This window comes from Triticum urartu, unplaced genomic scaffold (assembly GCF_056163025.1).
Source record: "Triticum urartu cultivar PI428250 unplaced genomic scaffold, HENAU_Tu73 scaffold2, whole genome shotgun sequence".
Lineage (NCBI taxonomy): Eukaryota > Viridiplantae > Streptophyta > Magnoliopsida > Poales > Poaceae > Triticum > Triticum urartu.
In genome coordinates this window covers 13,315,593-13,333,289 of record NW_028260368.1, presented here as the reverse complement: position 1 = coordinate 13,333,289, position 17,697 = coordinate 13,315,593, and the positions used below count along the sequence as shown (strand labels likewise).

At 36.5% G+C, this 17,697-nt stretch overlaps 3 non-coding genes across 3 annotated transcripts; 2 read left to right on the top strand and 1 right to left on the bottom strand.

The window, feature by feature from the left end:
• The first annotated feature begins 904 nt into the window (after positions 1-904).
• TRNAT-GGU (transfer RNA threonine (anticodon GGU)) lies at positions 905-976 on the top strand. The gene has a single exon. It is a non-coding gene; the product is annotated as a tRNA-Thr (tRNA).
• Positions 977-1,483: 507 nt separating this feature from the next.
• Positions 1,484-1,565, top strand: TRNAY-GUA (transfer RNA tyrosine (anticodon GUA)). The gene has a single exon. It is a non-coding gene; the product is annotated as a tRNA-Tyr (tRNA).
• Positions 1,566-4,596: 3,031 nt separating this feature from the next.
• On the bottom strand, positions 4,597-4,667 carry TRNAC-GCA (transfer RNA cysteine (anticodon GCA)). Its single transcript has one exon. It is a non-coding gene; the product is annotated as a tRNA-Cys (tRNA).
• Between the last annotated feature and the right edge of the window lie 13,030 nt (positions 4,668-17,697).

Here is a 17,697-nt window from a genome sequence, read left to right as displayed (position 1 = left end):
ATGTATTTATTTTGATTAGGATCCTATTCTACGGTTACGACTACAATAATAATTATTTACTTTGCAAGGACGTAAGTGTGTCAGACTGCTAAATTGTTTTATTATTCCTACAATATAAACTAGGGGATATAGGGGGTAACACTGTCCCTATAAATTCCTTTTTTCCTTTTCTTTTTTGTCCAGAATTGAACAAAAAAGAAATTATGGAAGATGTTTTCTTCCCCCATTAAGTCCGAGCCATAGAGTAAGAGTGAGATGAGTTTTCCAAATTCATCATAGACTTTCCCTATGGCTTGATAGAAGTAAGCAGCAAAGAGTCGTAACTTAAAGAAAAAAACGGACAGGGCCGACAGATTTACCTGATGTAAAGAAGATCCTAAAAGTCTCTGATTAGTCGACTCTCTCCATTTAACACTTTCCTCTCTCTCCTTTTTTCCACTGACTCAATTCTAGTTTATTAGATTCTTGTTTAAAAGAATGCAAAAAGTTCAATAGAACTAAGAACACATAAAAAATAGCATAGAGGATCAAGGCCATTACCAAAAGTTCCTCCCAAGGATCCTATATCCTATTGGGTATCTGTTCCCCGCCTTTTCCCGCTAGGATCGGAAATCTTATATTTTCCATATCCATATACCGTTGAATCCTTGGGGTTCCAGAATCCGCCTATTTTACTAGTCTTCGGAAACGGAAAACCCTGAACCAAGAAGAGTTGGATATGTTATGTAGGGTATGTTTTTTTTTATTAATTTTATTTTGAGCTCTCAAGATATCGATATATACATATACAATCTCTACATAATGTCTCTCTCTCTATCTCTATATATTATATATATAATATGTACATTATGCAGTAGACCCATAATGGGAAATCCAAGTGGCTAATTTTTGAATTAAATAAAAAGCCCTTTTAACTCAGTGGTAGAGTAATGCCATGGTAAGGCATAAGTCATCGGTTCAAATCCGATAAAGGGCTTTTTAAATTAGTGGTAGAGTAATCTCGTGCTAAGACGTAAGTCGTTGGTTCGAATCTGATAGAGTACTTTTCTACTAAATTGATTCACTTTTTTTCTTTGTTTTTGAAACTTTCTCTATATTTTTAGAGAATTTTATGACTTAGTGCGGGATGGATGCATTTTTGGTATGAACACTAAATGAAGCACGGAGAATTAATCTATAACGATCAACTAAAAAAAATCCTAGATGAAAACATAACAGAAAAGTTGGAAAAACTCTTTGCTTTGGATCTATTTATACTTTTCGAGTATATTGACAATTCCAAAAAACTGCTCATACTATGATTATAGTATAATCACGAGCGGTTGTATATGGCCCTATCGTCTAGTGATGCCCCTATCGTCTAGTGGTTCAGGACATCTCTCTTTCAAGGAGGCAGCGGGGATTCGACTTCCCCTGGGGGTAGGGAGTATTATGAAAGGAGGTTAATCATAGATTAGCAAAAACCCTAGAATAAATTCTTCCTGGGTCGATGCCCGAGTGGTTAATGGGGACGGACTGTAAATTCGTTGACAATGTCTACGCTGGTTCAAATCCAGCTCGGCCCAAACCAAAAATCTAGGGCTTCGTGAGTATGAACTAAATCCTTTTGTTTTTCTTCCATAAAATAAAATGTCTGATCTATAGAAATAAAAGATAAAGAAAAAAGGGAAATTTTTTTTTCTAATCCATATCTCTCTCATTCCTTTCTTACAAACAAAAGAGTTTTTCTTATTGAAGGCTGGATTATTATCCATTTTTAGTGATAAAAAATCACGACATACTAGTTATGTCACTCTCACTATACCCACGTATAATATAATATGTGGGTATGTAGTATATGATTCGTCTATTTCTTAGAGTACGAAAGACGAATCGAATCTTCTTATGGTTCTATTTAAGAATGGGTATGCCATACACCCCGCGGGGATTGTAGTTCAATTGGTCAGAGCACCGCCCTGTCAAGGCGGAAGCTGCGGGTTCGAGCCCCGTCAGTCCCGAACTAGGGTTCAATGAATGGAGAAATTGATATTTCCTTTTTCCATGAAAAAAAGGGGCAGGGAGCAAGATCAAATACCCACAGGGCACCCTTACTTCACTTTTTTATTTTGCATCTCTCATTAAAGAGGGAGGGAGGGCATATAGGAATTTTTTTTTCACTACTCCCAATCGATAAAGAAAGACACACATACGATATGTGGATTAGTAGAATTTAGGATATTATATTACTCTATCTTTCTTTATGATGATACCATCCTCATCTTAATTTCCTATTCCACTCTTATGGAATAGAGTACCGGTATTTTACCGGAATCCATACATAAATCGTATTCCCTTTTTATTTCAGACCTCTTTTCCCCATCTCACTTCTACTGCTTATTTGGATGTCTATGTGACCCATAGAAAGTGAAAGTTGGTCATATAATACATACATAATTGTATGTATAACTATAAGAAAAAGGAAGGGAAATTGTATAAGATTAAGAAAGTATAAGATTAAGAAAGCTCGTGGGTTAGAGATATAGAAAAGAAAAAGTAGAAAAGGATTAAAAAAGAGGGAATTCCTAATCCAATCAAAAAACCCATTTTGGTCTTAGTGTGGATAGAGGATCTTCCTATGTTATACTATATAACTCTCATCCGTGAAATATAACTCTCATCCATGAATTGATTTGATAGATCCGATATTCATAATATTGAATTGATTCAGTATTATCAGAATGCAAGCCCTACCCTTGAATTTACAAGATACCCCTTTTTCCTCTCCATGGGATTACATCCCGAGTTATTGTGAAAATAAAAAATAAAGAGGTTATGGAAGTCAATATTCTCGCATTTATTGCTACTGCACTGTTCATTCTAGTTCCTACTTCTTTTTTACTTATTATTTATGTAAAAACAGTCAGCCAAAATAATTAATTGGAATTCCAATTAATCATTGAAGAAATTAAAAAGGGATTAAATAAAAAAAATCCAAGTCTTAAATGAAAGGATCTGGTTGGAATCTTAAAGTGTGGTAGAAAGAACTACATATAGTTTTTTCTACGACACTTTAGATTCTTTCTATTATATTATCTTTGAATCTACATAGAATAGATTAGTAGATTGAAATAGTTAAGTAGTCTAATTCAATTTCTTTTTTCATTGCATCCACTTAATTTCAATCAGGTCAAAATAAAAAAATCTAAGACAATTCTTGACCAAAGAATCCATGGAAGGAAAGAAAAATAATATGAAGAATAGACTATAGTAAAAAGTAAAAGGAAATGGAAAATGTGTGATATGCCGTGAATAGTTCCGTGGAAGAAAGTCTAATTTTCTTATGTATAGAACTTTTTTTAACCATTCGTCATTTCTAGTAGAAATTCTGAATTGGTATAATGGCTCTTTCTTACATTACAACTTACAATACAAGAGTTTCTTACAGGAGTGAAACAAAACTAAAGAAAAAGATTAAAGAATAACGTTTGACAAAATGATTAATGCAAAATGATCCATTAAAGAAAAGAATTGATACAACAATTTGATTACTTAATCAATTAGTAGTATCCCTAGAGTCCACTCCTTCCCCATACTACTAGTGAAAGAGAAAATGTAAAGACTACCATTAAAGCAGCCCAAGCGAGACTTACTATATCCATCTAAATTATGTCTCCTATTTCTATGAAGGGATTATTCTACTATTGATCAATAATCATAGTGGAATCAAGGGTACAGAGTCAAAAAGGGATTCCGCCCTAAGGCCATGGATCAATCAGTTCAAGGAATTTACTCCTAACAAATTCTTATAGGAATTCTGGTAGAATTAGAGAGCATTAAAAATACGAGATACTATAGCCCTTTTTTCCTTAAAAAAGAAAGAGTACGGGAATGATGTCCTGAATAGAAGAAGCGGGAATAGGAAGATTTTTTATTCCTTTTGTTACTCTTTTTTTTTTTTTTAAGCAAAGGACGCCCGAATATACCATAAAATTATCGATAGATAAATATTTATTGGATACCTACCTTACCTAATGTTTATTTTTGACCTAAACCCTGCAGCCTTGCTTTGTATCATTCTATGAAAGAATGAAGAGATTTTATCCATAATACAACTCCTAAATTGATTTTTGATCGACCTATTTAATCTGATTCTCGTTAGAATTAAGTAGTCCTTACTTTAGTGTATGTAGGTAACATAAGATGTACGATAAAAAAATGTATAATAATTAGTAAGTCTTGATATTCTTTCGTGGAGTCCCTTCTTGAATCTTAGATTGAAAAAAAAAAAGAATGCCCCTTAGGGACCTTTCTTTGGATACCAAGATTTCTGACATCTTATCCTCGTATTTTAAAATTATCAAATCGAATCTCAATTAAGAACCAATTCAAATTCATATAATAAAAGAATAAGGAAACACTACCTCACCCCTATTGATAACCATTTTGGCCACTACCGTCAAAACAAACCCTAACCCTAGTTTGAGGATAGAACTATGGTATGGTTTCTCTAAACCCAGTATCGGCAGGCCCAGTTACTCTCTTGCCCGAACTTATGCGAAGTAAAAATTTATCGAATTCGATCAGCACTATAAAAAAAACCTAAGTATTTTATTGATCAGGCGGCACCCAGATTTGAACTGGGGATAAAGGATTTGCAGTCCCCTGCCTTACCGCTTGGCCATGCCGCCAAAAAATCCGATCAAAAATCTAGAAAACAGCAAGTATTCATCCACGTTTTCTTACGAAAAGCCCCTTTTATTTTGAATATAATTCTACTTACTTTTTTCCAATCTTTTTCAAAAAATCTATTCCTGCTTTTTTTGATCCAGTTTCTATTATTCTCCTCGATAGATTCTATCTTAAAACATACATTGTTAACACAATAAAACTTCCCATTTCTTTCTATTGAGATGAAAAAGAAGAAAAAGTGGATTTCTATTCACAGGCTGCAAAATTCAGAATAAATTGGAACCGTTAACTAGAATTCTCTTTTTTTTATTGCAGTAGTGAACTACTCTTAAATCGGTATTATCTCCCCCCCCTTCAATGGCATAATAAAATATTATGGCTTTATGCTTAATCCGTGTATAGGTAAACTTTAGGTCCGAACAGCATTATTATCCAAAGATCCCCTTTATGTACATATCTCTATGGGGAATCATGCTTTAATTTTTCAAAGTATTAAATTAAATATCTTGAATAAAAAAAGGAAATTTGCTCTGATATAGAGTATAACCTGACTATCTTGGCGTACCCAAGTGAAATTACGATAAAAGAAAAGCATGGATATGGGGAGAGGTGGATAACTAGATTGGCATGTACTTAAAAAAGGGACTTACTTTATTTTAGAATTCCACAATGAAATACTGAATTTTCTAGCAATTATACTACTCCGATCCGAAATAAAAAAGAACCCTCAAATTATTTTGAGAAATTAAAGTAAGCACGCTATTCTAAATCGAAGTAAAGTCAAACTTTCTAGTATATTATATTACGGCTTTATTACATTCATAGAAAGGAGATAAAATGAGAAATCTTTGCCATCCAATCTGATTAGAATATCATAACATAAAGTATAAGTGGCAGAATTTTTTTTGTAGGAATGTTTTATCAATTCATTTTCATTTCATTTGTACCCCTGGCAAACTCGAACTTTCGTCCAAATGGTCTCTATTCATATGTATGAAATACATATATGAAATACGTATGTGGAGTTCCCTAGAATTTCATGTGATTCAGTAAACAGAATATAGATTCCATGATTGCTAGATCGATCCATAGGGATTGATGAAGAGTGAGCTGATAATGGAATTTTTCTTTGATAAACAGGAAACTTAAGATTAAGATGCTCCGGAATGGAAACGAGGGAATGTCCACAATACCCGGATTTAGTCAGATCCAATTCGAGGGATTTTGTAGGTTCATTAATCAAGCCTTGGCAGAAGAACTTGACAAGTTTCCAACAATTAAAGATCCAGATCACGAAATTGCATTTCAATTATTTGCGAAAGGATATCAACTGCTAGAACCCTCGATAAAAGAAAGAGATGCTGTGTATGAATCACTCACCTATTCTTCCGAATTATATGTATCTGCGAGATTAATTTTTGGTTTCGATGTGCAAAAGCAAACCATTTCTATCGGAAACATTCCTATAATGAATTCCTTAGGAACCTTTATTATAAATGGAATATACCGAATTGTGATCAATCAAATATTGCTAAGTCCTGGTATTTACTACCGCTCGGAATTAGATCATAAGGGAATTTCTATCTACACTGGCACTATAATATCAGATTGGGGGGGGAGATCGGAATTAGCAATTGATAAAAAAGAAAGGATATGGGCTCGCGTGAGTAGAAAACAAAAGATATCTATTCTAGTTCTATCATCAGCTATGGGTTCGAATCTAAGAGAAATTCTGGATAATGTTTCCTACCCTGAAATTTTCTTGTCTTTCCCGAATGCTAAAGAGAAGAAGAGGATTGAGTCAAAAGAAAAAGCTATTTTGGAGTTTTATCAACAATTTGCTTGTGTAGGTGGGGACCTGGTATTTTCGGAGTCCTTATGCGAGGAATTACAAAAGAAATTTTTTCAACAAAAATGTGAATTAGGAAGGATTGGTCGACGAAATATGAATCGGAGACTTAATCTTGATATTCCTCAGAACAATACATTCTTGTTACCACGAGATGTATTGGCCGCTACGGATCATTTGATTGGAATGAAATTTGGAACGGGTATACTTGACGATGACGATATGAATCACTTGAAAAATAAACGTATTCGTTCGGTTGCGGATCTGTTACAAGATCAATTCGGATTGGCTCTTGGTCGTTTACAACATGCAGTTCAAAAAACTATTCGTAGAGTATTCATACGTCAATCGAAACCGACTCCCCAAACTTTGGTAACTCCAACTTCAACTTCAATTTTATTAATAACTACTTATGAGACCTTTTTTGGCACATACCCGTTATCTCAAGTTTTTGATCAAACGAATCCATTGACACAAACTGTTCATGGGCGAAAAGTGAGTTGTTTAGGTCCTGGAGGGTTGACGGGGAGAACCGCAAGTTTTCGGAGCCGAGATATTCATCCGAGTCACTATGGGCGTATTTGTCCAATTGACACGTCTGAAGGAATCAATGTTGGACTTACTGGATCCTTAACAATTCATGCGAGAATTGATCACTTGTGGGGATCCATAGAGAGTCCGTTTTATGAAATATCTGCTGAGAAAGCAAAAGAAAAAAAAGAGAGACAGGTGGTTTATCTATCACCAAATAGAGATGAATATTATATGATAGCAGCAGGAAATTCTTTGTCCTTGAATCAAGGTATTCAGGAAGAACAGGTTGTTCCGGCTAGATACCGTCAAGAATTCTTGACTATTGCATGGGAACAGATTCATGTTAGAAGTATTTTTCCTTTCCAATATTTTTCTATTGGGGGTTCTCTCATTCCTTTTATTGAGCACAATGATGCGAATCGGGCTTTAATGAGTTCTAATATGCAGCGCCAAGCAGTTCCGCTTTCTCGGTCCGAGAAATGCATTGTTGGAACTGGATTGGAACGCCAAACAGCTCTAGATTCGAGGGTTTCCATTATAGCCGAACGCGAGGGAAAGATCATTTCTACTGATAGTCATAAGATACTTTTATCAAGTAGTGGGAAGACTATAAGTATTCCTTTAGTTAACCACCGTCGCTCTAACAAAAATACTTGTATGCACCAAAAACCCCGGGTTCCACGGGGTAAATCCATTAAAAAAGGACAAATTTTAGCAGAAGGAGCTGCTACAATTGGGGGCGAACTTGCTTTAGGAAAAAACGTATTAGTAGCTTATATGCCATGGGAAGGTTACAATTTTGAAGACGCAGTACTAATTAGCGAACGTTTGGTATATGAAGATATTTATACCTCTTTTCACATCCGGAAATATGAAATTCAGACGGATACGACAAGCCAGGGCTCCGCTGAAAAAATCACTAAAGAAATACCACATCTAGAAGAACATTTACTCCGCAATTTGGACAGAAATGGAGTTGTTAGGTTGGGATCCTGGGTAGAAACTGGTGATATTTTAGTAGGTAAATTAACGCCTCAGATAGCGAGCGAATCATCTTATATCGCGGAAGCTGGATTATTACGGGCCATATTTGGCCTTGAGGTTTCCACTTCAAAAGAAACTTCTCTGAAATTACCTATAGGTGGAAGAGGGCGCGTTATCGATGTGAAATGGATCCAAAGGGACCCGCTCGACATAATGGTTCGTGTATATATTTTACAGAAACGTGAAATCAAAGTTGGGGATAAAGTAGCCGGAAGACATGGGAATAAAGGGATCATTTCCAAAATTTTGCCTAGGCAAGATATGCCCTATTTGCAAGATGGAACACCCGTTGATATGGTCTTCAATCCCTTAGGAGTACCCTCCCGAATGAATGTGGGACAAATATTTGAAAGCTCGCTCGGATTAGCGGGGGATCTGCTAAAGAAACATTATAGAATAGCACCCTTTGATGAGAGATATGAGCAAGAGGCTTCAAGAAAACTTGTGTTTTCAGAATTATATGAAGCCAGTAAAGAAACAAAAAATCCATGGGTATTTGAACCCGAGTACCCGGGAAAAAGCAGAATATTTGATGGAAGAACAGGCGACCCCTTTGAGCAACCTGTTCTAATAGGGAAGTCCTATATCTTAAAATTAATTCATCAAGTTGATGAGAAAATTCATGGGCGTTCTACTGGGCCCTACTCACTTGTTACACAACAACCGGTTAGAGGAAGAGCCAAGCAAGGGGGACAACGAGTAGGAGAAATGGAAGTTTGGGCTTTAGAAGGATTTGGTGTTGCTCATATTTTACAAGAGATACTTACTTATAAATCTGACCATCTTATAGCTCGCCAAGAAATACTTAATGCTACGATCTGGGGAAAAAGAATACCTAATCATGAGGATCCTCCAGAATCTTTTCGAGTGCTCGTTCGAGAACTACGATCTTTGGCTCTAGAACTGAATCATTTCCTTGTATCTGAAAAGAACTTCCAGGTTAATAGGGAGGAAGTTTGATCGGAATAAATATAAATTCTTTTCTTATTTCTATTTTATGATTGACCAATATAAACATCAACAACTTCAAATTGGACTCGTTTCCCCTCAACAAATAAAGGCTTGGGCTAACAAAAACCTACCTAATGGAGAAGTCGTTGGCGAAGTCACAAGGCCCTCTACTTTTCATTATAAAACCGATAAACCAGAAAAAGATGGATTGTTTTGCGAAAGAATCTTTGGACCCATAAAAAGCGGGATTTGCGCTTGTGGCAATTCTCGAGCGAGCGGAGCTGAAAACGAAGACGAAAGATTTTGCCAAAAATGCGGGGTCGAATTTGTGGATTCTCGGATACGAAGATATCAAATGGGATACATCAAACTCGCATGTCCCGTGACTCATGTGTGGTATTTGAAAGGTCTTCCTAGTTATATCGCGAATCTTTTAGATAAACCTCTTAAGAAGTTGGAGGGCCTAGTATACGGCGATTTCTCTTTTGCTAGGCCCAGCACTAAAAAACCCACTTTTTTACGATTACGAGGTTTATTCGAAGAGGAAATTGCATCCTGTAACCACAGCATTTCTCCCTTTTTTTCTACCCCAGGCTTTGCAACATTTCGAAATCGGGAAATTGCGACAGGAGCAGGTGCTATTAGAGAACAATTAGCAGATTTGGATTTGCGAATTATTATAGAGAATTCTTTGGTCGAATGGAAGGAATTAGAAGACGAGGGGTATAGTGGAGATGAGTGGGAAGATAGAAAAAGACGAATAAGAAAAGTTTTTTTGATTAGACGCATGCAATTGGCGAAACATTTTATTCAAACAAATGTAGAACCAGAATGGATGGTTTTGTGCTTATTACCGGTTCTTCCTCCCGAATTGAGACCTATTGTTTATAGGTCTGGAGATAAAGTAGTGACTTCAGACATTAATGAACTTTATAAGAGAGTTATCCGTCGGAACAACAATCTTGCCTATCTATTAAAAAGAAGTGAATTAGCGCCAGCAGATTTAGTAATGTGCCAGGAAAAATTGGTACAAGAAGCCGTGGATACACTTCTTGATAGTGGGTCCCGCGGGCAACCGACGAGGGATGGTCACAATAAAGTATACAAATCACTTTCAGATGTAATTGAAGGTAAAGAGGGAAGGTTTCGCGAGACTCTGCTTGGGAAACGGGTCGATTACTCGGGGCGTTCTGTCATTGTTGTGGGTCCTTCGCTTTCATTACATCAATGTGGATTACCTCTAGAGATAGCAATAAAGCTTTTTCAGCTATTTGTAATTCGCGATTTAATCACGAAACGCGCCACTTCTAATGTAAGGATTGCTAAAAGGAAAATTTGGGAAAAAGAACCCATTGTATGGGAAATACTTCAAGAAGTTATGCGGGGACATCCTGTACTGTTAAATAGAGCACCTACCCTGCATAGATTAGGCATACAGGCCTTTCAACCCACTTTAGTAGAGGGGCGTACTATTTCTTTACACCCATTAGTGTGTAAGGGTTTCAATGCGGACTTTGATGGAGATCAAATGGCTGTTCATCTACCTTTATCCTTGGAAGCTCAGGCAGAAGCCCGTTTACTTATGTTTTCTCATATGAATCTCTTATCTCCCGCTATTGGGGATCCTATTTGCGTACCAACCCAAGACATGCTTATCGGGCTTTATGTATTAACGATTGGAAAGCGTCGAGGTATTTGTGCAAATAGATATAATAGTTGCAGAAACTACCCAAATCTAAAAGTAAATTACAATAATAATAATAATTTTAAATATAGGAAAGATAAAGAACCCCATTTTTCTAGTTCTTATGATGCACTGGGAGCTTATAGACAAAAACTAATCAGTTTAGATAGTCCCTTGTGGCTACGATGGAACCTGGATCAACGCGTCATTGGGTCAAGAGAAGTTCCGATTGAAGTTCAATATGAATCTTTGGGGACTTATCATGAGATTTATGCCCACTATCTAATAATGGGAAATAGAAAAAAAGAAATTCGTTCGATATACATTCGAACCACTCTTGGTCATATTTCTTTTTATAGAGAAATAGAGGAAGCCATACAAGGATTTAGTCAGGCCTATTCATACACTACCTAAACAAGAAAGTTAGATTCGGCGATGCCCCTCCCCTTTCGGGGGGCATTCCGATTTCCCTAGTATCATCATTATTTGCCACGCGAATCCAGATTGAGATTGAGGCAATTAAGTTAATTAAATTTTCGAATCACTGACTCAGGCCCATTGTCGAATCCTACTCAGCAATTGTCGAATCCTACTCAGCCGAAAAGGGGGTACTTATGTATGGCGGAACGGGCCAATCTGGTCTTTCATAATAAAGAGATAGACGGAACTGGTATGAAACGACTTATTAGCAGATTAATAGATCATTTTGGAATGGGATATACATCCCATATACTGGATCAACTAAAGACTCTGGGCTTCCATCAAGCCACTACTACATCGATTTCGTTAGGAATCGAGGATCTTTTAACAATACCCTCTAAGGGATGGTTAGTCCAAGACGCGGAACAACAGAGTTTTCTTTTGGAGAAACACTATTATTATGGGGCTGTACACGCGGTAGAAAAATTACGCCAATCTGTTGAGATATGGTATGCGACAAGTGAATATTTGAAACAAGAAATGAATTCAAATTTTCGGATAACGGATCCTTCTAATCCAGTCTATCTAATGTCTTTTTCAGGAGCCAGAGGAAATGCATCTCAAGTACACCAATTAGTAGGTATGAGAGGATTAATGTCGGACCCTCAAGGACAAATGATTGATTTACCTATTCAAAGCAATTTACGCGAGGGACTTTCTTTGACAGAATATATAATTTCCTGCTATGGAGCCCGCAAAGGGGTTGTAGATACTGCTGTGCGAACAGCAGATGCTGGATATCTTACACGTAGACTTGTTGAAGTAGTTCAACATATTATTGTGCGTAGAAGAGATTGTGGTACTATCCGAGGTATTTCTGTAAGTCCTCAAAATGGGATGACGGAAAAACTTTTTGTCCAAACACTAATTGGTCGTGTATTAGCAGACGATATATATATCGGTTCACGATGCATTGCCGCGCGAAATCAAGATATTGGAATTGGATTAGTCAATCGATTCATAACTGCCTTTCGAGCACAACCATTTCGAGCACAACCAATATATATTAGAACCCCCTTTACTTGCCGAAGCACTTCTTGGATCTGTCAATTATGCTATGGCCGGAGTCCTACTCATAGTGATCTGGTCGAATTGGGAGAAGCCGTAGGTATTATTGCAGGTCAATCAATTGGGGAGCCAGGGACTCAACTAACATTAAGAACTTTTCATACTGGCGGAGTATTCACAGGGGGTACTGCCGACCTTGTACGATCCCCTTCGAATGGAAAAATAAAATTCAATGAGAATTTGGTTCACCCCACACGTACCCGTCATGGGCAGCCTGCTTTTCTATGTTATATAGACTTGCATGTAACTATTCAGAGTCAAGATATTCTATATAGTGTGAATATTCCCTCAAAAAGCTTGATTCTAGTGCAAAATGATCAATATGTAAAATCCGAACAAGTAATTGCGGAGATTCGTGCCGGAACGTCCACTTTACATTTTAAAGAAAGGGTACAAAAGCATATTTATTCTGAATCAGACGGCGAAATGCACTGGAGTACTGATGTTTACCATGCGCCCGAATATCAATATGGTAATCTTCGCCGATTACCAAAAACAAGCCATTTATGGATATTGTCAGTAAGTATGTGCAGATCCAGTATAGCGTCTTTTTCACTCCACAAGGATCAAGATCAAATGAATACTTATGGTAAAAAAGATAGGGAAATTCTTGATTATTCAACGTCGGATCGAATCATGTCCAATGGCCATTGGAATTTTATCTATCCTTCTATTTTTCAAGATAATTCAGATTTGTTGGCGAAAAAGCGAAGAAATAGGTTCGTCATTCCATTACAATATCATCAAGAACAAGAGAAAGAACTAATATCCTGTTTTGGGATTTCGATTGAAATCCCCCTTATGGGTGTTTTACGTAGAAATACTATTTTTGCTTATTTTGACGATCCCCGATACAGAAAAGATAAAAAGGGTTCAGGAATTGTTAAATTTAGATATAGGACCCTAGAAGAAGAATATAGGACTCGAGCGGAAGACTCAGAAGAGGAATATGAGACCCTAGAAGACGAATACAGGACCCGAGAGGACGAATATGAATATGAAACCCTAGAAGAATCTAAATATGGAATCCTAGAAGACGAATACGAATATGAAACCCTAGAAGACGAATATGGGAGCCCAGAAAACGAATATGGGAACCCAGAGAACGAATATAGGACTTTAGAGAAAGACTCAGAAGAGGAATATGGGAGCCCAGAGAGCAAATATAGGACCCAAGAGGACGAATATGGAACTCTAGAGGAAGACTCAGAAGACGAATATGGCAGCCCCGGGGAAAGCGCAGAGGAAAAATATGGTACTTTAGAGGAAGACTCAGAAGAAGATTCAGAGGACGAATACGAGAGCCCAGAGGAAGATTCCATCTTAAAAAAAGAGGGTTTGATTGAGCATCGAGGAACAAAAGAATTTAGTCTAAAATACCAAAAAGAAGTAGATCGGTTTTTTTTCATTCTTCAAGAACTTCATATCTTGCCGAGATCTTCATCCCTAAAGATACTTGACAATAGTATTATTGGAGTGAATACACAACTCACAAAAAATACAAGAAGTCGACTAGGCGGACTGGTCCGAGTGAAGAGAAAAAAAAGCCATACGGAACTCAAAATATTTTCCGGAGATATTCATTTTCCTGAAGAGGCGGATAAGATATTAGGTGGCTGTTTGATACCGCCAGAAAGACAAAAAAAAGATTCTAAGGAATCAAAAAAAAGGAAAAATTGGGTCTATGTTCAACGGAAAAAAATTCTCAAGAGCAAGGAAAAGTATTTTGTTTCCGTTCGCCCTACAGTGGCATATGAAATGGACGAAGGAAGAAATTTAGCAACACTTTTCCCGCAGGATCTCTTGCAAGAAGAAAATAATCTCCAAATTCGACTTGTCAATTTTATTTCTCATGAAAATAGCAAGTTAACTCAAAGAATTTATCACACAAATAGTCAATTTGTTAGAACTTGCTTAGTAGTGAATTGGGAACAAGAAGAAAAAGAAAAGGCTGGTGCTTCCCTTGTTGAGGTAAGAGCAAATGATCTTATTCGCGATTTCCTAAGAATTGAGTTAGTCAAGTCCACTATTTCGTATACACGAAAAAGGTATGGTAGGACAAGTGCAGGACCGATTCCCCATAATAGGTTAGATCGCGCCAATATCAATTCTTTTTATTCCAAGGCGAAGATTGAATCACTTAGCCAACATCCAGAAGCTATTGGCACTTTGTTGAATCGAAATAAAGAATACCACTCTTTGATGATTTTGTCGGCATCCAACTGTTCTCGAATTGGTTTATTCAAGAATTCAAAACATCCCAATGCGATAAAAGAATGGAATCCTAGAATTCCTATTCGAGAAATTTTTGGGCCCTTAGGCGCTATTGTAGCTAGTATATCGCATTTTTCTTCATCTTACTATTTACTAACGCATAATAAAATCCTGTTAAAAAAATATTTGTTCGTTGACAATTTAAAACAAACCTTCCAAGTACTTCAAGAACTTAAATACTCTTTAATAGATGAAAATAAAAGGATTTCTAATTTCGATAGTAACATAATGTTGGATCCATTCCTTTTGAATTGTCACTTTGTCCATCATGATTCTTGGGAAGAGACATTGGCAATAATTCACCTTGGACAATTTATTTGTGAAAATGTATGTCTATTTAAATCGCACATAAAAAAATCCGGTCAAATTTTCATTGTAAATATGAATTCCTTTGTTATAAGAGCAGCTAAACCTTATTTGGCCACTACAGGAGCAACTGTTAATGGTCATTATGGAGAAATCCTTTACAAGGGAGATAGGTTAGTTACGTTTATATATGAAAAATCGAGATCTAGTGACATAACGCAAGGTCTTCCAAAAGTGGAACAAATCTTTGAAGCGCGTTCAATTGATTCATTATCCCCGAATCTCGAAAGGAGAATTGAGGATTGGAATGAGCGTATACCAAGAATTCTTGGGGTCCCTTGGGGATTCTTGATTGGAGCTGAGCTAACCATAGCCCAAAGTCGTATCTCTTTGGTTAATAAAATCCAAAAGGTTTATCGATCCCAAGGGGTACAGATCCATAATAGACATATAGAGATTATTATACGCCAAGTAACATCAAAAGTGCGGGTTTCCGAAGATGGAATGTCTAATGTTTTTTCGCCTGGGGAATTAATCGGACTATTGCGAGCGGAACGAGCAGGACGAGCTTTGGATGAATCGATCTATTATCGGGCAATCTTATTGGGAATAACAAGGGCTTCCCTGAATACCCAAAGTTTCATATCTGAAGCAAGTTTTCAAGAAACTGCTCGAGTTTTAGCAAAAGCTGCCCTACGAGGTCGCATTGATTGGTTGAAAGGCTTGAAAGAAAACGTAGTTCTGGGGGGGATTATACCTGTTGGTACCGGATTCCAAAAATTTGTGCATCGTTCCCCACAAGACAAGAACCTTTATTTCGAAATAAAAAAAAAAAATCTATTCGCGTCGGAAATGAGAGATTTTTTGTTTCTCCATACAGAATTAGTTTCTTCAGATTCTGACGTAACAAACAATTTTTATGAGACATAAGAACCCCCATAAAAATATTTTTTACTTTACTAGACTTTGAACTTAGAACACTAACAGGTCAAATTTTAGATTTTTAAGATTTTTATTTTAATAAGTAAAACAAGTCAGTTAATTCATTAAGGTGGTTATGTTTATACCATGTATCAATGGCCAACTCTTATCTTAGTACAAGGTTCTCTCGGAACAATTATTATTTATTTCAAGCTATTTCGGATCTTTCTTAATCTTCAAAAAGAACTAAATTCCGTAATGGAATGGTAGGATTAAAAAAAAGGAAGTGTGGAAAAAATGACAAGAAGATATTGGAACATTAATTTGAAAGAGATGATAGAAGCAGGAGTTCATTTTGGTCATGGTATTAAGAAATGGAATCCTAAAATGGCCCCTTACATTTCGGCAAAGCGTAAAGGTACTCATATTATAAATCTCGCTAGAACGGCTCGTTTTTTATCAGAAGCTTGTGATTTAGTTTTTGATGCAGCAAGTCAGGGAAAAAGTTTCTTAATTGTTGGTACCAAAAAAGAGCAACAGATTTAGTAGCATCAGCTGCAATAAGGGCTCGTTGTCATTATGTTAATAAAAAGTGGTTCAGTGGTATGTTAACGAATTGGTCGATTACGAAAACTAGACTTTCTCAATTTAGAGACTTAAGAGCAGAAGAAAAAATGGGAAAATTCCACCATCTCCCAAAAAGAGATGTGGCAATCTTGAAGAGAAAATTATCTACTTTGCAAAGGTATCTCGGCGGGATCAAATATATGACGAGATTGCCAGACATTGTGATCGTCCTTGATCAGCAAAAAGAGTATATAGCTCTTCGGGAATGTGCCATTTTGGGGATTCCTACTATTTCTTTAGTCGATACAAATTGTGACCCGGATCTCGCGAATATATCGATTCCAGCCAACGATGACACTATGACTTCAATTCGATTGATTCTTAACAAATTAGTATTTTCAATTTGTGAGGGCCGTTCTCTCTATATAAGAAATCGTTGATTAAGAATATATAGTGAATTCTTGGGCAACTGCGTAAATTTATGGAATCACTTACTTTACTATATCTTTTTTTTTGCATAGAATTTTTTTTGCATAGAAAAAAGAAGGGGAATATTGATATATATTAGAGGGTATTGATATATATTATGATCTGATGTGCTTTCTTGGTATCCTAAATATAAGATTAATACTTCAAGTTGCTGAGTTGAGAAAGAGATGGTTGAATCAAAAGAATTCCTTTTTTGAAGTTCAATTTTTATCAGAGGACAATATGAATATTATACCTTGTTCCATTAAAACACTCAAGGGGTTATACGATATATCGGGTGTAGAAGTAGGCCAACACTTCTATTGGCAAATAGGAGGTTTCCAAATTCATGCCCAAGTACTCATCACTTCTTGGGTCGTAATTACTATCTTGCTAGGTTCAGTTGTCATAGCTGTTCGGAATCCACAAACCATCCCGACCGACGGTCAGAATTTTTTTGAATATGTCCTTGAGTTTATTCGAGACTTGAGCAAAACTCAGATTGGAGAAGAATATGGTCCCTGGGTTCCCTTTATTGGAACTATGTTCCTTTTTATTTTTGTTTCGAATTGGTCGGGTGCTCTTTTACCTTGGAAAATTATAGAGTTACCCCATGGGGAATTAGCAGCGCCCACGAATGATATAAATACTACTGTTGCTTTAGCTTTACTCACGTCAGCGGCATATTTTTATGCTGGTCTTAGCAAAAAAGGATTGAGCTATTTCGAGAAATATATTAAACCAACTCCAATCCTTTTACCAATTAACATCCTAGAAGATTTCACAAAACCATTATCGCTTAGCTTTCGACTTTTCGGGAATATATTGGCGGATGAATTAGTCGTTGTTGTTCTTGTTTCTTTAGTCCCCTTAGTAATCCCTA